The sequence below is a fragment of the Pomacea canaliculata genome, linkage group LG2 (assembly GCF_003073045.1).
Source record: "Pomacea canaliculata isolate SZHN2017 linkage group LG2, ASM307304v1, whole genome shotgun sequence".
Classification (NCBI taxonomy): Eukaryota; Metazoa; Mollusca; class Gastropoda; order Architaenioglossa; family Ampullariidae; genus Pomacea; species Pomacea canaliculata.
In genome coordinates this window covers 16,184,225-16,205,850 of record NC_037591.1, presented here as the reverse complement: position 1 = coordinate 16,205,850, position 21,626 = coordinate 16,184,225, and the positions used below count along the sequence as shown (strand labels likewise).

The 21,626-nt window shown below is 44.8% G+C and overlaps 1 long non-coding RNA gene across 4 annotated transcripts in view; it reads left to right on the top strand.

The window, feature by feature from the left end:
* LOC112556398 overlaps window positions 1-21,626 on the top strand; it is an 86,088-nt gene that overhangs the window by 29,164 nt on the left and 35,298 nt on the right. For all 4 annotated transcript variants that reach the window (XR_003097714.1, XR_003097715.1, XR_003097717.1 and 1 more), the window contains exon 2: window positions 1,726-1,847. This is a non-coding gene — a long non-coding RNA (uncharacterized LOC112556398). The remainder of the gene's footprint in view (window positions 1-1,725; window positions 1,848-21,626) is intronic.

The following is a 21,626-nucleotide window of genomic DNA, read 5'->3' as shown; positions in this document are numbered from 1 at the left end:
TCGCCGGCTTCATCGAGCTGCAGTGGGTATCAAAAGAAGCTTTCTCTGGAGGACAGAATCTTAGTTTTTAATGTCCACCGAAGTCTGCATCCCTCCATTCGTTGTGATTTAGTTATATCTGTATTGATAGATCCTTATCAAAGGGGGATACACAACCATACTGAAGAAATGATGAAAAGTCGATTTTCAAGGGAAAGGAATAAAATAGTGACGGAGGTGTCTAGCCGATGCATTTTCTCGTCACTTCTTTACAACTATCTTTAAACATAAATCTTAGGCACATTGTGGATAGTTTTACCAGTAATGTATTTCTTTATTTATTTTTCCTCTTTGAGTTGCATTTACATACGACAGAAAAGGACTGAAAACAATAATATAGAAAAGATTGATAAAATTCGGTAAAATCTGTTTAATTTTATTTTTGACTGGCTCAGTTGGAAAAATCATTGCCTCCTAATCACGAGTTATGTTGATTGGATGGTGTGTGCGGTCGGCGTTTTACGGATATTCTTCCCAAAGGCATTTTACTAAATTCATGACATTCTACAGATTGGCGAGATGCAGGAGCTGGGGAAGGGAGAGGTGAGGCAAATTATTGGATGTTTATTTTGCCGAAGTGTGTTTATTAAAAATGTCTAGACGGAGGGGCGTACTTCTTGACCTTTTCCGGTGCAAGGGTCACGAGGAAAATGTCAGCACTTGGATTAATAGGTTATTAAAATGGTACGGAGTGCGAGTCTAACAAACAGTGCTTATCGAAGATTTTCTGGCGGAGTTTATGTTGTTTGTGGACGGTTAAACGCTTCTAAACAAGAGGTCTGGATAGTGCAGGATGGTAGCCTGTCTATAAGCTTTAACTCCTGAAGATGGTCAGGCGATTACACCAACACCTGTACGAATGACGGAGGGAATGATGTCTGAAATGCAGGTGAACGTTGTGCAGTAAGACAGGGAGACACCTACCGTGTGAGTAGAGCTGCCGCCGTCTCCATGGCGCACGACCCTTTTTGCCCCCTGCCCCAGGGGCGAGTCGGAGTTCCTATTAACCGGGTATAAAACGCACCCAGTGTATATGATTACTTTCCTCTTCGATCCGTGGACTTTCGCCAAGTGCCGCAATTGTGCGGTTTGTTTCTCTCTTCCCTTCGCCCCCCACATCCCGATTGGGCAGGTAATTGTGGCCAGTTCCCCACCATCCCCTTTACTTTTCCTGCCAATTTTCCTTCGCCGCCTGATTCTGTTGCACTGTGGTATTAAAGCAGTCCAAGACAGGATTGGAGTGGACAGAGGTCAGTCCATGCGCATGAGCGGTCGTCACGATCCGCCCGGTGCCGATGGAAGCGTCGGTTGTAGGGTTCCGCTCCCAGAAAGTTAAGCTCCACGTTCATTGGGTTTGACAGGTCTTGTTTTCTTTGGGAAGAAAAGATTTGTTGGGGATTGTTTTCTTCATCAGCTGCCTGGATGGAGCCTTTAGAATCGTGAATTAAACCTGAGAGTCGACTGTGTGCGTGCGTCGTGTATGTGTGTGTGTGCGCGCGTCCCTTCCTGCTACATTTCGTTCCGTTTGGCAGATAATACTCAGCCTCTGCGGATGTGTACAAAGCCATAAACTGTGCTCTGGTAACTCATCATGACATATTCCATTGATTGCAGCCACTCTGGTCTCTCTTGATGAAATGCCTTGTCAGCTCCTGCCTCTAAAGTCGCACTCATGTCGTCTTGCAGATGAGACGCCCACACTGCGGTTGGAGTGTAACGACCGATGTGTCAGTGGTGAGACGATGAGCCTGGCATTTGTCTGGTGCTGTGTTGGAACTCTCGTACTTGCCGAGTGGACTGTCTCGTAGGTGAGTGCCCCTATATTGTCTGTCCTGGATTGTTTGGGTTTAAAAAAAAAAAATCCTAATCTCTTCAGTGTGTCTACACTTTGCATGTGGTTTTTGTGCTTGTTGTTTTGTCCCGCTTCTCGTCTTTGCGTTTACGTGTCTGTATTTTTATTCGAATTTTATTTCAGTGGTCCACAGGATGGGCTATTCTGATCGTAACCGAATGGAGAGTGCCTCACCTTATTCAGTTTGCATTCTTCCTTTCTTCCTTTCGTTTAATTTTTTTTTTATTTTTCTTTGTTCTTTATTAGTCTCTTTGCTGCGGTCTTTCTCTTGCTGTCTTATTTCTTGCCGTTTTCTATCTCTGTCTGTGTCCTACCCCGCCTTCCCCTCACACCTTGTTTCTTCCCTTCTAGCTTTGCTCACCTTCTGTACCTTCATGTCGGTCCTTAATAGCTTGCTTCACCTTTTCTTCCTTTTAATCTTTCTGCTCTTTCCACCCCCTCTTGTTTCTTTCATGTTAAGTTTCATTTCCTCCTCTTGCCCCTTCCTGTCTTGCTTTTATCTTTTATCTTTTTTATTTTTTATTTTCCCCTCTTTTGTTTTGATATCTTCTCATTCTTTCTTTTAGTTTCTTCATGTTGGATACACTTTTTAAACCCTCTTCGCTCTCCCCCCTACTTCCTCTTTGTTTTTATTTTTCCATCTCCCGCATCTTCGGACGCAGTAATTATTGATGTTTACAGCTATCTCTCTTCTTTTTCCTCCGATTTTTTGACTCAGTAATTACTGTTGTATTCACCTATCCAGCCACCTCAACCTTCTTCACAAAGACGGCAAAAACGTTAATTATCCGTTAGCAAAGTACGCGAGTCGTACCTGCGATCAACGAGCGCCGCTAACAGTGTCGTTGGTACACCATTCACAACATTGCCAGCAGTCAACAACAAATAGAGAGACAGTTCGGACTATTCAGACGTTGAAAGTCTGCATTTCTCGTGCTAAAGTAGCAGTTTTGCTGAACCACGAGATATGCAGACTGTCAGGGTCCTAATAACCCGAACTGTCGCTCTCTCTCTCTCTGACTGATGTCGACTGCTGGCAATGTTGTGGAAGTGCACTAGCGTGACGTATAGAACTGTTAACGGCGCTCGTTGATCGCAGGTGCGAATCGTAGCGGATAATTAATTAACGGGTGGGTTTTAAAGGCTGAACTTTACAGGTTAGTTTTATATCGCCTGTGTCTACTGATATCTGAAACAAAACGCAAACCGTTTTGGTTGCTCTTCAAATACTACAGTATTTTTTGGATAAACACCACGACGAAGTAGGTTAATATCTATAGGGAAGACTCTCTAGTGTCAGCCGCCCAACAATCGCTCTTTGTGAGTATAATTCTCGTCTTGGACATTGGTCGCGATGCCTCAACAATTTGGGGAAGAGAGGAGCAGATCGATAGTTGTGAACATTGTTCCAGTCACATTGTCATGAGGAAAACTGACAGCCCCCGGTATTTGAAAAAAAAACCCCAAAAAACACACAACATCAAAAATTGATTCGATATGCGTAATTCTGCTGCCAACGATGACCAGCGAGATGATGATAACTGTTGTTAGAAATTTGACATACAGCCTCAGAATTGTTTTAAAATTTTATTTATTTTGCTTTCAGATTTTTGCAATACCCGCGTAATTTGCCAGAAAACTTTTAAAACAATTTATACTTTATGCATGAAAGTGTTGGTCTCCCGTAGAATGTCTTGCAAGTACTGTACCTCAGTGTTTGGTGTTTGTGTTCTGGAAGGTAACTGGCATCGGATTTTGTAAACACACTCTGAAGATCATAGGGATGTGGCACTGGGTTTCGGTAAATTGTATGTCAGAATCTTGTGGGACTTTCCACTTAAGTTCATCTTCACTTTTCGTTTATAGAGTCCGAGAAGCTTCCGCGCGACTGTAAACGGCTTCGCCCTGGGACAGAATATTAAAGATTGTAGTGATTGGTATAAGTAACAGCAGTAAATGAAAAAAAGTATTTTACAGTCTAACTAGTCAGGAAGAGACATTTCTCAGATTCTTCGGTGTTGAGGAGTAGATTACTTGAAATCTGAACTCTTTCTCTCTCACTCGGGCACGGCACTCGCTCACCCACCCACCCATTGACAATGGGAGAAGCACTTGGCGAAACTTCCTTTTGGTTAAGTGAATGGCCATTCTTGGAAGACTTCATCGATGAAACGCGTGATAGGTGTGAGTAGCACTCAGCCTTGCATTAGCGCTATCGTCTGTAGGAGCTGTGTGCGCATGTAGGCCTCCAGTCTGGTCTCACCCGTCATCTTCACTCGTCGTCTTCGTCGATATTTCAGTGCGTTTGCTGGAGCGTCTGAGTGGGTTAGTAGGTGTGAGTGACGACGACTTTCTCTTCAGGACAGATGCATTTAGCTGTGTGACGCCTTTATCCCTGTGACAATAAGGCTGCAAAGAGGTGCACATTTGCTTGAGGGGGTTCAAACATCTGCAGGCTGACATGCTTAGACGCCAGCTATATAAACAACCCACGCTCCCTCTCACATGCGTGCAGTGTTTAAAGGAAAAACGAACAACGCCGCCTCCACCACCCACCACCATCACCACCACCACACACAACAGCATGCACATTTGGCTTCTTTAAGTATGTTCTCTTATCGTTTGTATCAATGGCATCTAAACATGCCTGGCATTTGTATGGCTGAGAGATAGAGCGATGATGTGAAGTCCGTACGTTCCCAGTTCTCTGTGCTCCATGTGGATCTTGTTGCTACGCATAGCTATTAAAAAAAGTCACCCATCCATTTGAAGTGCGTTGATATGAAGCAAGATTGCCTGCGTCTTGACAGCAGCTCCCCCCTTCATGTTTGTCTGTATCTATTTAAAGATCTGACACATGTGTTTGTACTCCATGGAGCAAAAAAAAGAGCAGGTCTACCAACATTCATCCGAAACAGGCTTGATATTGTGAAGAACCTGACGGACAAGGTATAATGTCTTTCACATCCTCACCTCGTTTTGTTTATGATCCTGTTATTTTCATTCAAAGGGATGGAGGATGGCGTTAAAGGATCTGCTTGTGATGAGGGATGTTTTTGTTGTTTACTTTTGTGTACAGCCATCTGAAAACCGGTGGACATTGTTTAGAAGACCCCAGGCCGTGGACGTAGACTTTTCCTACGTTGGGGACACATTAAGATTTTCTCTTTTCCTTCAACAGTTTGGGAAAGACCGCACGTGCGACACTTCAGGGGTGTGCAGACTGCATTATTGCGCCTCACGGGTATCGTGATTAGGTGATTAGATGGCATCTTGATGATAAGGAGGAAAGTGCATGTGCGAAACCTTGAGCACAGGGAGACACAGCACAGCACATAAAAGACTTCTGAAAATAGAAACTATTTTTCACTGTAGTTCCGAACTTTTAAATACGATCATTTAATAGCATTGTTCATCTGAGCTTGCTAATGCGTTATTGTCCAGTCTGCATACTCCAGGAGAGGAGATTCCTGTGAGATGGTTATGGCATCATTCTACAAGTCTTCGAGGACAGGTCGCCCACAGGACTGTGTTAGTACGGATGTGTGTTTAGCTGTGCAGCACTTACGATACACGACCTAAGTCTATCAAAGAAGCTACATATTTTGTATGTAGAAGTAAATATCATTTTTTATATGATGAAGATTCGTTTGTCTAAAAAATACCTCACCCATGATTTCAGGAGATGTGATTTGAACTGAGAAAGGCTTTGCGAAAGTTCTTTGTGTTTGATATGTGTGTGTGTGAGCAAGTATATAGAAATATGCTGAATTGCACGCACAATCGAGCACTAGCAAGTTTCTCCTAGCTTATTCGCTGCACAACCACCAAATATTAGCCGATCAGGCCGTTAGTTCTCCCGCCCACTCTTTACACAGTTACACATTTGTTGATAGGGAGTTACCGGAGAGGCCAGCGTGAGTTAAGTGGAGAAATCAATGATTAATTTCAAAATATAAACGTGCGATGCACTGATGTATTGGCACGGCTAGTGGTGAAGGGAGGAGAGAAAGTATGTCATGGGAATAATGTTCTTCACTTGATTCTCTGGCTCCAGGAACACGTGCGGGGTTCCTCAAGAAATCACTGAAGGCGTCGCGACAACATCGTCAGGCATGTACCTGCGCAAGATGAGGGCGGGGGATAAAAAAACAAACAGACCCAGACCTTCACTGTATTGTGTTGCTACACTAATAAATATCCACAGTCTCTCCCGCATTGTTCTTTCTTTTGCAAGCCCGGACACACACGCACAAACACAAGCGCACGCGCATACTCACACACGCGTGCGCACGACATACCTTCCTACTATCCCACCAGCACATAAGAAACTGGGATAGGTTTATACTTTCTTGAGGCATTTCGTGTCTTTCATTTACGTGGACGTTAAAAAGTATATTTAGGGAAAGGAGTTAGAGCCAAATCAGAATTGTGCTTATTCGTTTGTATGTGTGGTTTGTTGTTGTGTATGTTTGTTTTTGGGGAGGGAGGAGCTATAAGTAGAAACAGAATAAGTGCAAGTTTGGTTTTAAAGGAATGTTAGAGATGATGAGTAATCAAGACATAAATATTTATTACAAGTAATTTTAGATAAAATCGAAAAAAGTATTTTTAAACCAGCTAGTTGGTTTCAGTAAATAGTGAGAGTGTATATATTTGAGAGAAATTGCCAGATTTGGTGGCGAGGTGAGATTTCTGCACACGATACGAGTTATCTTTTTAAATTTTTCTTGTCACATTTTTTTTAGGGTGCGGCGGCTGTCTTTGTAAGCTAGAATCTTAAAACTGAAAGTTTCTGAATTGTGAATCATCGCAACAGCAGTAAAGAAAAGTGTGGCCGGTTATATACATTACCTCCCTTTTGTGTCATGGTGATCCGCTGGGATTGTTGTTCTTGAGCTAAATTTGGCATGGCAAACATGTTTACCGTCGTTGCTGGATTCACGTTTGAGGAGCATCACTCTTCCCCAACTAACTCCCCCACACACACACACTCGCCCCCACTCCCCACCTTCCCAGACACGTGCTAAAAATTCTCGTCAGGCCGAGAAGTACAGAGTGATGCGAGTTTAACGAGGCCCGTTTGGCAAAAGTGGGGACTGAAGGGGCATGGTAGTCTCGAGAGCTGCAGTGCCCGTCATCAGGTGAAACACGGGCTGCCATGCCCACTAGACAAAACACAACCACAAACACACAATCACTTGCAGTCGACAGCTGAATCACGTGCATGGATGCGCGCATGCAGCTAAACAAAATTTCCGGTTTCCAGAAATAACGAGTCAAATCAGTTCAAGCACAGCTCGCCACCTCGCTCCATACTTGTTTCATGCAAGTCAGGGAGACTAGCAGGCACCCTTTGTTTACTGTTAGCACCTTTCCTTTATTCAGACAGAGAGAGAAAGAATGGTGTCGCCGGTCTGTTACATTTCGAAAAGTTCCCTCACTAGTCCGGTCAGCCTGTCCCCCATCCCAATCACCTAGTTTACACTTGTTTATTGTCTGTTCTGGTGTTTGTTTCAAGTTCCTGTACTTTGTGTCGGACAATTATTTACAGGAAGAGCACAGTCTACATAAAGTGAGGTATAAATTGTTGCGGGTCAGTTGTTTAATCAAAACTTATGACTGCGAAGCCTTAAAATTACACGAAGTCAGTAATCTTAAGCGAAATCTTGGGTGGAAAAAAAAATTTTGTTTTAAGTTCGTGCGTCCGGGAAGTCCATTTTAGCCTGCTGTCACGAGCACCAGATCCTGCTTGCTGGGCTTTGCTTGGAGAGCCGGACACTCGACAACGGTCGCTTCGTGCAGCGAATGGACAGAGGAGATAAACACTTGTAAAATCAGTCTCGTGTGACTGATGACCTCACATTTCCTGTCCTCAGCTTTTAAAATGAATTGGTTGCGGAATAAACTTGATTTTTAGAATAATCGATCAACTTAATTTTTTTTAATTTTTGCGTAGAATGGCGATCGTTCAGATGTTTCAGGATCTGGTTTAATGTCATTTAAATGTGCTTTGAACTTAGCATCCTCTCTTCTCTTCTCCTCTCCTAGAAAAAACGCGGTTGCAGGACAGTTTTCTGAATTTTTTTTTTTTTTCGTGTTTGATGTTGTTATCCCTTCTTTCATTAGTGACAAGTGTTTTTGTTGCTGTTATTTATGGTCTTTCTTTTACTGTTTCTTTTATTTCTTTGGGGTCTTTCTAAACAGCACCAAAAATGTGGAGCAGAACGACTTAATTTAGGGAGGTAGTTATAGATGGACCTGATTGTTGTTTTTGCTCGTGCTTTTGTTGTTTGAAGATGTTTTGGGATACTCAAATGAAAGAGAGCACAGCTTCCGATGCTAAGCGCGTTTGTCGGTCATTTCGTTCTTCTTTCGTGCGATATTCCCTCGAACGAGCCAAGAGGTGAATAAAGACACGAATAAACACGGAAGGTAGGAAGAACTAGATGAAAGAAAACTCCGCAGTGCCGTCTTGTGGGCTGCAATTGATTGAGGTAAAGCTCTTACAGAACTGCGAAGAGGGGTAGGGGCAAGGGCGGGGGTATAGATGAGAGCCTCAGTAAAGGCTAGTGGCAAATTGCTTCAGTGGCTTTGATGTCCTGTGCCGGCGGCAACAACACAAAGACCCTCATTACGTCCGTCGCTGCTGCTGCGGGACAACTTGCACTGCACGTGCACATATGCATCGCGACTAGTGTGCATTATGAGCTCGGACGGTTTTCCCTCGGCGTTCTTGATGCCACTCTTACCGCCATGCATGCCCCGCAGTCGCTGAAAACGAAGGCGAGTTTGCCATTTAAATTGCATTCAGTAGGATTTTTTCCCCCTCTTTTATTTTCAAATCCAGCTCGAGAACTCTTGCGTTCGGGAAAGGGATTGCATCTGCGAAGATCGCGGAGGAAACCCCCCAAAATCAGCTGCCATTTCCATGTTGAAACGTTCTCACAGGCTTGTGGAGGGCGATAGACCCACCTTTTTGGTCTGAATGTGATTTGTTTCCTCGGGTTAATCTGCGAGCCTTGAAGCTTGAGAAGAAAGAAAAAGCGTCTTTGGAAGAATGAAAGACGAAAACTATTGACAGGCAATACAGACCACCTGGGCTGCACCTTTCCTTCAACTAGCAGACACTAAGGACGTTGACCCGAAACACACAAAAAAAGTGTAAATCGGGTAGGGGTGGGGTTGAGGCTGAGGCCACTGTGGGTCTGCGGGAAGGCGCTTTGTGGTGGCCTTACTGACAGGATCAAGCTTAGCGCCTGCTTTCATCAAATTGTCTGTGGAAGCAAAAATGAGAAAATTCAGTTTCCAATGAGAAGTAAAATTAAATAGTTCAGAGAGAGAGGAGGAGGATGGGAAGGCTAATTACGAGAAATGAGCTGTTCTTAATTTCCTACTGTAGAAGAAGAGAACCGTGGAGCGCGCAGGGTGAGATGGGAAAATGGATGTTGGGAGATTAGGTTTCATCATAAATTTCCAGCACTGTTCCAATGCTGCCTCAAAATACCTGCAGAAGCAGTACGCCTCAGCTTACCAGGGAGTGAGGTCGCGGCCGCACGGCCTCTCCTTTGTCGAACAGCGGGGACACCGGAAACAAAAATTCCAAGCAATCGAACCCACAGTTTATGAGAGGCAAAACCGCTCAACCAGTTTGCACTGCCTGGCTGAGCAGTTGGCCGCGAGTCTGCATTGGCAACAATGTCCGCCATTTCATAACTGTCGGTCAGAATGGCTTACAAAATGGTGACTGAAGGCTCCGTGGGTGGCTTGCAGTTTTTGTAATTACAGAAAAGAGAGGATCTGCTGTCGAAGAAGCATCAACTGCTCTGGAATCTGTGGTAGCTGCCCAAACCCTATTGTGTTGATTGTGGAGAGAATATCTTCGAGGTCTTTCTTCTGCCATCACCCAGCTGAAGCTGGAACGAGATGAAGACATTTGGAGCCATATGTTTGTGAAGAAGCGATGTTTGTTTTTGCCAAACGGTTTCAGCAGCATGTACAATAACATTCTATTTTTTCCTCGAAGAAGACTCACCAAAGGTTCAGGCAAATAATATTTCTGGAATCGGCCCAAACCTTTCTCCGCTCAATTCCCAAACACTAGCAGTCACCCTCACATGCAGTCACATCACGCATGCGCGTAGCATGGCGGCCGATGCTGCATGACGTATTTCCGTCAAGTCTCTGCTTTCTTTCTATTGGTGCTAGGTTTTCCTACTGGCCACTGGAGGGCACAATTGGAGTTTTAGTGGTTGGGTAACGCGGTATTCATTCAGACTAGAAGTCGCCTAAAGTTCTTTCGTGGCTGCACGCACTGGGTTTTGTGGCGTGGGACTCCGATCATGTTCCGGCCAACAAGAAAAATACTTTAACATGTGACTGAGATCGAGTAACTTATTTTTTCCCCGTAAAAATGGCGATTCCCCGAATCTTCTGTTGGTCATCTCGGTCCGAATTTCTCTCTGCCTGTCTCTGTGTTTGTTTGTGTGTGTGTATCTGCATGTACACAATGCGCTGTCGTGCATACAGTGGGCCGTTTGCTCTCCCTCCCACGCTGTCTAGCTGTCTCGCACCATCACACTCTCTGACCTCAGAACCACAAAGTTTATGTACGTTTCAGGAATAATGCAAATTGACAAGATGCAGTGTATCAATCAGATTAAAGTATCAGAGCTCAGGAGCTTGTTTCCCCCCATCATCTACGTCCACAGCAGTTGCAAACATTTGTTAGAATATTCACAGCATCTCTGCTGCTGTCTTCAGCTTCAATTCCTCGGTTGCTAATAGTTCTATCGTTGAGCACCTGCTTTTTCACCAGCCTGCGCCCTTTGCCATCGGGTTTTGAAAGGAAGTGATACAGAAAACAAATCAACAGGAGGTATATAAACAGTCTGATCAACGTCAACAATGTCAACAGAGCTGGGGCGCACATTCCTCTTTTGCTCAACACAGTTGTCATGGCATGAAACAGTCCAACTGCACGCGTCCACAGACACAGAATGCAAAACGCGCGCAGAAAACACATTGTTGGCTGAGACTGACATCTCGGGGGTACGGATAACTGAATTTTTCTGTGACAGGGAAGTGAGCAGTAAGTACCTTATTCTGTCTGCGATCATTGAAACTCAGCCGTACCCCACATGCACTCTGGTCTCGAAGAAATCGGGATGCAAGCAGATTGTGCAAGAAACTATTTTGCGGCATTTCAGTGGGGAACAGACAAAATCGATGAGAAAACTGGAGCCAGCTTGCAGATAATCAGTTCTTGAGCTCGTGCGCCTGTCCGGTTTGTAACAAAATACAGTTCATCAGGTTACCACTACTTAAGCCAAGTGTTGTATGGGCACAGAAACGTTCGTAAAGATGGGAGTCTGGTCGGAGGGTACAGACACGTCTGCACACATGTTAGCACAGAAATATTGGTACGGGTTTAGTCCTGTCTTAGTCCACATAAACGTGGGTACAGAGTTTTAGTCCTGTCTTAGTCCACATAAACAGGTTTTGTAGTTAGTCCTGTCTGAATGTACAGAAACGTCAGTACAGACACAACGCGATTTCATAGACAGGTGCTTAGAGAAGATTCTGGAACAGTTCTCATTTCAGGCACCAGGTGTCAGTCGCCGCCTGTCACGCCATGTGCACGTGGCTACGCAAGATTGCATAAGAATAAAGAGCATCCTTTATAAGGACAGTCCCTGAGGGTCGGTCAGGTTTGGCCTTTGCCTCGTTCTCACATCTTTCTCCTCCTCATGCAGTAGCGTAGCAGTATTTAGTTGTTCTTTCACTTGTGTTCCCTGGATATGGACGGATGTTGGGGAAGAAAGGCGCTTTGTGGAACAATCTGAGTCACAAAATAACCGGAAATGCTGGCGCTGCGCGCGCATTGTGTAGCGAGCATGTCGTGCTGGGTGTGCAAGTGGGCGTTCTTTTGTCAGTTGGTTTCCTCTCCAACCGACGTCTGTTTTTTTTTTTTTCTAAACAAAACATAACCCTTAGAGAAAGGGCGGAACGTAAAATTGGCGAGGGTGGGAGGTAGGGTGCTGGGATGGGGTGTCGTTAAATGGCAAAAGTAATCATTTGCTTCTGAATCGATTTTGTCTTGTAGAGAACACTCGCTAACTTAATTAACACCTTGGTGCAACTCAAACTAAAACATAGCCACACTGTTCTGTGGCTCTCGTCTTTCTTTTAACCCTTCTGTTCAGCGACACCCGTTTCATATTGGTGGACATACTGCGTCACGAGGCTGGTAAGGGCCGATGGTTCTCATCAAACACCGAAGTCGTCGATGACGATGACAGTGTCGTTGACGAGGGTAACGTCCGGCAGATCGACAAGGAAACTGTGGTCAGAGAAAGTAGAGCTGGATGATCAAGTTTCTGCCATTTAGTTTTCTCTTGTGGGTAAGAAAAATTTGAAAAGGAAACTCTTGTTCACATTGACACAAGGACACACTGAAGGAGGCTAAGAACAGAAGGATTCTATGAAGAAGCTCTGCGCGTCCTAAGATGGACAAACGCCCCGACAGCTGCCACCTAGACAGGAACAGGAATTATAATAAAAAGCGGCAGTGGCTTTTACATAATTTTATAAGAGTTAGCGCAGGCTGGCAAGGCTGCCGCAAATTAAGGTGCTGCACAAGCATGTTCGACAGTCGTTAATGAGAATGGATGTTTCTGTTCCTGACAGCCTTCATCTGTTGCGTAAATAGCAAGGTGTTTACGGAAGTAGCGGGATGGGAGAAAGAGAAACATTATGACAGAGGACAGTTTAGTAATGATGCTGGAATAAAATATCATGCGCAGAATATTTGTTAAAAAAAAAAAAAAACGAAATGAGAAAGCAGCAGGACACGAAAAATCAACTGTTTCAAGAGAACCTCCCCTCTGAACACCCTCCCCTCCCTCCCACACACCCTAAACCAAAATACATGGAGCACCCGCCTTCACACATTCTGTGCGCCGCTCGATCGGTTAATGCTGGTTTTCCCTTCGCGCGATTATCGTGTCGAGTATGATTGTTGCTTCGTTTTCTCTCAGAATGGTCCTTCTTGCGCCCGGAAAACCTCGTTTTCCTCGACAGAGGTTATCCTTGCGCCTGCAGACTTGCCTCCGGCCTGTCCAGACTAACAGACCCACAGAACAGACACACGGTCTCACGGACACGAGCATGGGCCAGCGTCTGAGGAGAATGAGAATAAGGGTTACATCGGAGGATAATTAGAATATTTTTTTTTGGGGGGGGGGACATATTTTTCCTTTTGGTGAGCGGGGAGGAGGTGGAGGCAGCCTGTGGTCTGAACTGTGTTCAGGGTAGGCATGCTTGTTGCATCAGCAACCCCCAATCTTTCATCCTCCGTCACCGCCCAGGGTTGACGTTGCCTGGAAATTGTTGACGACGAATAATTCTCGCTCCAGAGGCAGTCCGTCACCTCGGTGTGCGGATCAGCCAGTGCTAGCACTGTTTAAAAGCACGATCGATGTGGTGTTATCCCCTCCGCCATTTTTACCCGCTCTGATCCTAAACAGATGGCACTGCTCTTCCAGAATGTCATCGTAAAGCGACAAATTCAGTATGGGCAGACTCGGCTGCCACTCTGTTTAACAGCAAGGCGATTTTTTTCTCTCTTTTATTCTTTTTTTGAATTGCCAGTCAGGAGCGAAAAGGGTGGAATGTGGATGGTTGATGTGGGAGGAGATGTTTGGTGGAGAGGAAGGCGAGAGAGAGAGGAGACTATTTTATTCCCGCTGCGTAATATGAGTTGGATAGACCATTGACATCGCTTACAGCTGCAAACCCAGACAGCTGTATTTCATGGCTGGCTTTCTGGGGGTTACCGGCCTTAGCTGCTGAGCGCTTTAACGACATAATGGCCGTTATATATAATTTAGCTGGCAATTTACCAGCGCTGTTCTCTGCTGCAAGCACGCAGGATGTTCATTAAAATTTTAGCTACCTTTTCTTTACATTTTCGTCCTCTTTTACTCTCAATAGTCCGCAGGCGGATTGAGGAGGCTGCAGTAACAGGCTTGTCTAATTCTTCTTGAGATTAGAGGTTATGTCCCTTTCTTGGTCTCTTCCGCAAATTCTTAATTTCTCCGCGCACAAATGCGGACGGGTGGACACACACACACTTCCTCCCCCTCTCTTTATATATATTGTAAAATTGCAGGCACTTTATGGAGAGAATTAGATGGACATTCGTAGATGTAATAATAATAATAACACGTTATTGTCCATCAGAAAAAAAAAACAAATATTGCAAAGGAAATTTTCCTTTTGCAGCTAAGACAGCTAATGTGTTTACATAAAGGCATTAGAAAATAAATAAATGGGAAAGATAACAAGAGAAAAATTAAGCCATAATCTCTGGAGCTTGTCGGTGAAGAAAGAGTTGTCATGATACTGTAGTGTTTATATGGCCGCGGGCCCCTGGAACCGTCCCAGATGCTGACATCGCTGGAATAACTTCAACAGTTCGTGCGTTCCGCACCCCTCCCTACTCCAGAACACACGTGTACGCTCACCACCCTCCGCCATTTTGTTTGTTTTTGTTTTTTATTTTTGACGTGGAACCTGAGTTCTCTGAACTCAAGCAGACAAAGCCTTGCTACTGGCTAGATGACAAATATGTTGTTTTGTCGGCAAAAGAAGCGAGACTTGCCGCCCACAGTATGGTGACAAATATGTTGTTTTGCCTGCGAGAAACACCGAGACTTGCTTTTCTGGGTTAAGGAGGGACGAAGGGTGGATAGGTACTGCTTTTTTCCGGGAAGGGTGGAAGAATATCTAGAATAGTCCTGTCGATCGGGTTAACTAGTGGAATATTGAACTGCCAGTCCAAAGTCCCAGGACTGGGCGGCATTATTGGTTATATAAGGTTTAAAGGCATTGCACTGTCGTAGACATGAAGTGTAGGAATGTCACAATGTCACAGCATCAACAGAAAAGTGCTGTGCAGCTGTGTTTCTGAGCTAAGTCCAGGTCCTTATGAACAAGGAACGTACAGCAGTGGATCGAAAGTTTCTGGCTGCAGTGGAAGTTAGTTTACTGCCGTGTGTGGCTGTAGGTAGGAGGTCTGGAGCCTGTGTGTGGACCAGGTCGAAGGCGAGGATCTATACAATGTATGGAAATGTAAGATCGCTGACCTTTAGGTTACCTGCTGCCCTCCAGGGTTTGTTAACGATCAGAAGACATTGCACTGCTCCGGGTCTGTAGATGCTCCTAAACATCGTTACCATCGCAACAACTCAGGGGTGCAACATGTTATGGGAGCTGAGACATGCTGAGATTATTGTTTATAAACGGTAGATAAGGAAGATTATATACATTATACAGCATCTATCTTGTTCGTGTTCTACGTCTTCTTTGTTTTCCATTTTTCCTACTTCCGAGCTCAAAACTACGATGTAACTTTGGAAACTGAATTATTTGCGAGTGGTCTTTGGAAGTGTTACCAAAGGATGCTTGTTTGCGTTTTCACTGAGCGAAATGCTGGTAACACCTACATCTGAGATGAATGTTTCAACTGTTATTGTTTACAATGTCTGTAACCAAGTGCATTTATTATTCCTTATCCACTGACACTTTACCTAAAGCAACAGTCAGAACTAATAATCCATTCCATCAGAAACAAGATGGCGCTAATTGTTTATTCTATGACGACGATCAGCTGTAATTGTATGAAGAGGTCAAGACCACGATGACATAAAAAAAAAAAGTTAAAGACAGGCGTGGGGGAAAAGAGGGGAAGGCTAGGAATAAGGACCTGACGAGAGTGCATTTGTGCGTGGTTGTCGAGAAGGGTTTCACGAAACACATGGCTTGGTGACCTTTCTTTTCTGAAATGTCAGGTTTGTGTGTGCATGATTTAGAAGCAGATGTCGCAGCTGTTTCCTTCCTCGGAATGTATGGACAGCCAATGGCTGGCTGCCTGTCTTGTGGAATTTCCCATTCAAAATGTTCTACCTTTCGGAGAACTCGGATTAGGCTTTTTCGTGAAACTTCGGAAAAGCGGAAGAAGTAGTGATTTCAAAAAAAAAAAAAAATGTGAAAAAAAAGAAGAATGTGTGGGTGGGAAGGGGATGTATGCTTCTGTTTGCATGCCTACAAATGTTTGCGTTTGCGAGCGTGTTATCAGCACTTGCTTTGATTTATGCACATGTATATACAGATATGCACATTCGTGTGCGCGTTTTTTTTAAGGTGGAAGAAGAAGGGAGAAGGAAAAAGATTACAGTGGAAGTAAACAACTATTCTGCTGTAAATAGCTGACAGTCGTCAGTCAGCTGTCTGATACGATAACGCTCAGTCTGCCACTCATCTGTCTAGTGAACAAAAAATGAATATGATGCTATGCATTTGTGTGTGAAAGCCAGCTGCTCAGTATTCACGCACAAGCGGTCAGATATTCAACATCATCTGGATAGTCGACACAAATCTGACCACTTCCCTACTCTGACCCCATCTCTATAGCCAACCCCAAACACTGACATGTCCCACATCATCACATAGTCTACCTCAAACCAGAAAATCCAACATATCTGACCACGTTCTTGTATTTGAGACCAAGCACCCAGGTGTCTGACAGACAGCTGCTTACCATCCACACCCCAGCTGTCATGTGATGCGCAGCTGTTAGTCGACAACCCAGCTGTCTGCGACGGAGGGAACAAAATCGATGGCCAGGGCTTGCGTGTCCAGTAGTTCTCTGTGGCCGTTGCTACAACTGATGCTTTGTATGTTCCTTCTTTTAAAAAAAAAAAAAAAGTACAGCTCTGTGTGAGAGAGAGAGAAAGAGTAAAAGTGACGGGTGGGGGTATTTAAGACCAGCCGTTTACATTGTGTCAAGCTGGAAGCGTGCTACAGACAGAACTTGTTCTCCAAGTTGTCGACGCAGACATTGATTGCCTGGAGTCAGACAGACTTTTAGCCGCTCCTCCCGTGTAACCGGCGTCATCAACATCGTGACAGGTAATCACTGTTATTGTTTACATGGCGCCCGTTGAGTGACTACCTCCCTTTTATTCTCCTCCCTATCTATCTTCCCAACACAGAGCCCAGAGAATCGAGGCAGCAACTTGCTTTTGTGTGTTTTCGTACCACCAACGGATGTTGGTGAGTAAAATTTTAATGGACACCAGGAAGCCACCAGCCCAACATGTCAGCCAGCCGCATAGCATTCATGCCCGAGTCTGCTTTATCTTTGTTTTCATTTTGAAAAGATGAATCTGGGGTGTTTCTGTGTAGATGTTTTTCAGGTCTCGCCATCCCAGTCGTCCCTATGATGATGACAGCTTATGTGGCAGACGGGAAGGTTGACATATAAGCAATTACTTCCTCTGCTTTGTCGGCGAGCATGACGATAAACATTCACATGCATCGATGATGCACTCAGCATATTATTCAATAGGAAACATTCCGCGTGATAGATTAACCCAGAGTGCTGATGAAAGGGATTTCGATCTCCTGAGATTATTTTTCAATCATTTTACTCTTTTGTGGCTGATGCGAGGAAATGGACTGAGAAAACGCCGCGACGGAGGTGGAGAGAATTTCTCCTTCGCTTGCTTTGCATGCATGATTGATCGGAGTGGCTAGTCCTACCACCGTCAGTGATTTCGCACGGCTGGAAGAAAAGGTCACCAGCGATTTTTTTTTTTTTAAAGTTAGAGGGGAGTAGGGATGGTGATTTGTTGAGATCACGTGTGTTCCGGTGAGACAGCGCTGTGTCAAGTCGCCCGGATGCCCGCCAGCCGTTCTCAACGATGCTGACGTGTGTTGTTGGGTAGAAGTAGTTGTATGTGCGGCTTGGCTCCTGCCTGCATCGTAAACCCTTCTTTCCCTCACAATGGGTATTGGCGGCGTCTGGAGGTCGAAGCCCGACCTTGCTAGCGGGACCTACAGCTGCTGCTTACAGCGGCCTCGCTCTCACTTCACCACAAACCCCTGTAAATAAGTATATAGTATATACCCGAGACGACTAGAAAGTAGGCTGGAAAATAAATGAATGAAGGGATAAACAGCTTCGTGTCTATTTATACCAAACGTTTTCTTGGCTTTTACCTGCACCGTGTTTGTTGATTTTCACTTTGGGAATATTCCTTGGAATCAGCCGGAGCAGGTCAAAGAAAGAGGATTGATGGGCGAGGAAGTTGCTGCTTAACTGGATCGGGTGCACGGTGTTTAGTCTGTGCTCTTTGATGCAGGCGTCTGGTGTGTACAGGCACTGAGGCCTCACACCCAGACCTTGATTAGCGGGAGGAAGTGGGAGAAGGCGTTATTTATCAAGTTATTCTTTCCCTCCTCCGCCACCTCTCTCCCGACCACATGCCTTTTACTCTCAGGGTAACGGTGTTGGCCCCGTGAGGCTGGGCACCATCCGTGACATGCTGTCGTCTGCTGGAGATGAATGTGTCATGTGGGTGATGAAGCTTTACTGTCGCTTGTTTCGGTGATAGAGTTGAGAGGGGTTGGTGGGACAGTCGAGATGGATTTGACGGGATAATAGTCACATGAGCTCTCTGAAAGCTTGCTTTTTTTTTTTTTAAATACAATTTGAAACTTGATTTCCGGGGTTAGGAAATGGTTTCCTACTTCTGTTACTATTACCACTTTTCTGTTCCACGTCTTTTCCTATCATTACGTTTTGTGCCGACTCTCGCTGTTGGTTTTGTTTTCTTTTTGGGTTTTTTTTTTTTGTTTGTTTTTTTGGTTTTGTTTTTTGTTTTTGTTTTTGTTTTTGTTTGTTTTTTGTTTGATCTTTTTCTTTTTTTAGGGGGGAGGTTAGGATCCGACAATCCATGTTTGAATTTTTGAGGTCGTTGATAGGTGTCTCTCAGCTGTGGGATGCGACTTGGGCCTTTTATTTTTTTTATTTATTGTGCATCTGTGGATGCCTTTAATGCTCTGCTCCCTCATCACCGACAAGCACCTGCGTTCGACAGCCCGCTGCTTTTTTTTTTTTTGGGTGTGTGTGGGGAGAACACGTGCAGAGAACATCCGCTTCACCTGGCTGGCGTTTGTCTGTCATGTGAACTGGACAGTGGATTGCAAACCAGTGGAAGACAACTGCTCAAGGTTGAGGTGTTGGCTTCGGTGGCCGCCGTTGTTGCAGCTGAGTTTGTGGGAAGGGGGTAGCGAGCAACTTGTGCGGTCGAGTGAGAGGTTGGGGGGGGGGGGGAAGGAGGGCGGCGAACGATCACAGCCGCACGCGTCGTAGTTGATGTCAACAATGAACAGGTACAAAACCTGAAGGAGTGCGGCGTCAGTTGTGGCGCCAGGCGCTCCTGTTGTGAGTTTAATAGCTGCCAGCCTGCCCTTCACCGCCCGTCTGCTGCGCATCCCACTCGGTGGCTTCATCCCTGTCTCGCCCTCGCCGCTGCTGCTGCGCGCGCCGCATACGTGCTGCGTGGGCAGGATGAGGTGACAGGTAAAAAACATCGGTATCACCTGCCTCCCGCTACCTCCCTCTCTTACACACACACACTTTCCTGCCCACCTTGTTTTCTTTTCATTCGCTGGCATCCCTCATCCTGTAGCTTCAGCCATGTCCGCATGCGCGCGCAACGTACACGATCTCGGTGTCCTCCATCTCTCACAGATTCTTGCCTCATTTAAAGTGTTCTTAAATGAACTCATATTGTCGGAGGACTGCGTTTGGCTAAATGTGTTAAATGATCATCATGTAAAAAAAAAGTCCGCAGTCATTTTCGACTGTATGTGTCGGTTTATGAAAGAACCTTTAGTGAAGGATAAGGCTGGCCAAACTTCGTACTGGAATAAAAAAAAAATACTTAGAACTTAACCGGGGTTTACAAGCTTCGTATTCACGTTCACGTGCATGTTTTTTAAAAGGCCAAGTTGGCTGGTTAGTTGAGTTCACTCCCTGTGACAACTAAGGCTGTATCACGGCGACTCAGAGCAAATCGAATGCCGGAGAATATCGTGCTTTAAAGTTTCCTTTAATGTTAACCATTAACGCCTAGATTGCCCTAGAATACTGGGATTAAACGGATGTCAGACACATGCACGTTCACGTAATACAGGTGTAGGTACACGTGTACAGACGATCGCGTGCTCACGAACACACGGAACGGTCAGGTCAGTTGACTGATTAGCTCACAACATCGGAGAGATGAAAGGGAGGAAACTGGAATGTACCTCCCACCCCCTTCTTTTCTTTTGTTTGTTGAAAAAGACTTCAGAACACCTCTTTTGCATTGGAGGCTTCAGAATTTATGCGTCTTCCATCATTCCTTGTTTGCCTTCGTGCCTGCCAGTCCGCTAATTCCCCCCCACCACCACCATCACCACCACATTCCCTTCCCAGTCTCTGGAGCCAAGTTCATCCCTCCTTCCTCTTTAGTTTGATCCCTGCCACCTCTCCTCTCGCACGCTCGTCGTTCGTATGCGGGTAACAACTGCCTGTCATCCACCCCCAGGACAGGGACGGCCCACCCGCTGATCGTCAATTTCCGACCTGTCATCCCTCACGACCTGATGGCGGAAGGTCGGTCAACCTCCGCTCTCTGCTTTTTTTCCTCTCATCCTCCTCCACTTGGCGCTGAAACATCGCAACCTTTATGTTGCCATCGTTGACATTTGGGGACGGACGTGGTGTTATGTGAGATATATATAATCGATGTTTGTTTTTAGGTGTATAGGTTAACATGGGGATGTGGAAATAAAGGACAAACTGCTTCTCTCCTATTTTAAACATACAGGACCAAAAGCTGGTACAGTGCACGGAGATATGATACAAAGTCTTGTTCAGTGTGGCATCCAGGAATGTGAATATTCTCAATAAATGTATTTTACTAGTCATCGTGTCAAGATATAATGGGAATCTATTCTTCCACCTTCTAATGCCCAGTGTCATTTTTATATATTATCCCAGAAACCTACAATGTAGATTCTAAACATATATAATGACATATTGGAATATTTGGAATTGGTGGAGTGAAACATGTCATATATATATAAACTCTCTGGTTTTATATATATATAAAACTAGCTTTTTATGGCGTCTTCCTGCTACCGCTCATATAGTTTTCAGTTGAAGCGCAATAATGATTTTTATAGTTTGGGCATTTAGGTATTGATGACAGAAGCGTCTCAGCACGATGATGTGTGTGTGCTGTCCATCTTCTGAAAGATATAACTGCTGTAGACCAACACACATTTTCACAGAAGGACGTTTTAAATCAGTTTTTTCACTTTACACTCCTTTTCACTATATTTGTCATTGTCTCACTTTAATAGCTTTAACCTGATGCTTTTATAACTCATAGATATGTCATTTTCTGTTTTGCATATCTATCACACTTATATGTGTCTATAATATGCTCAGTTGCTCTGAAATACCATATCCGAAAAGCTTTTTAACAAAATTAAAGTAGCAAAACTATATAAAAATCTGCCTTTCCCACAAACTCTGAATTTCGCTTCGCATCCATATTTATTTCTGGGAGAAGGGAATGAAAGAGTGGAGTAGGTTTGGCATTCGCATCTCCAGAATGGATTCTTCTGCTTTCGGGAGCACATTGATTTCTTCCAACCTTTGAAGAAATCTTTGCTGGCAGGTCCGCCGAGGCTTCTCCGTCCTAACATTTCCTGTGTTTGTTCGCCCCGTGACCCGTGTCAAGGGCAAGGTCCTTTGACAGACGAACGTTGGATTGATTTGAGGCTTCGTCTGTCGCTGCTTCTTCTCACCTGAGCTGGAAGGTCCTTCCTC